We start from the raw sequence: 762 nt of genomic DNA on the forward strand, positions 1-762 counted from the left end.
TGGGGGAGGATGGGAAGGGATGGAAAGGGAAAACAAAGGAGGAGGCTACAATGCTTGATAAGAAATGTACTCATTATATTTCCCATGTAATTGTAACCCTTCTGTACAATATTTTCACAATAAAAATTAAAAAAATTAAAAAATTAAAAAAACAAAACAAATTTTGCAAATGTGAGCAATCGACTGAACAATATCATTTTCCCCACTATTCTCAGAATTTTAGGGAAATAAGATCAATAGCATTGTTGGGAATAATAAGTTTTCCTTGTTACAAATAGGCACCCAAGGACATAAGCCTGTATAAAGATTGCATCATTAACTACTTAAATTTAGAGGATACTACATGTTTCAGCAGCACATATACCCAAATTATAACAATACAGAGATTAACATGGCACTTGCACAAGGAAGATATGAAAACTTGTGAAGTATTCCATATTTTTCCTTCTTCAGATGCAAAAAATGAAAAAGTGAAAAGTTAATTACAAAATTACAAGTGCAATAATCCACATAATTCATATAATTAAAAGTTAGTTTGACATCAGTGTATTAAGTCTTCAACTTAGAAAGGCCTTTACATAGCAAAACCTTTACAAAACTTTTGAAATTAGGCATCATTGTCATTTTATCCCAAAGAAATATAATACTATAAGGACCTAGGAAAAAAGGAATCTTAAACTGTTTCTATATGGAATGCAATCTGAGAGGACACAATAATGAACCTATATATTATAAAACAATGTCAAATTCAGAGTATATCTA

The 762-nt window shown here is 30.1% G+C and overlaps 1 pseudogene; it reads left to right on the forward strand.

Annotated features, from left to right (window-relative positions):
• The first annotated feature begins 343 nt into the window (after positions 1–343).
• LOC138819937 (U6 spliceosomal RNA) lies at positions 344–443 on the forward strand (annotated as a pseudogene).
• Positions 444–762: the final 319 nt, after the last annotated feature.

The sequence above is a fragment of the Dipodomys merriami genome, unplaced genomic scaffold, assembly GCF_024711535.1.
Source record: "Dipodomys merriami isolate MVZ:Mamm:240054 unplaced genomic scaffold, mDipMer1.0.p SCAF_828, whole genome shotgun sequence".
NCBI lineage: Eukaryota > Metazoa > Chordata > Mammalia > Rodentia > Heteromyidae > Dipodomys > Dipodomys merriami.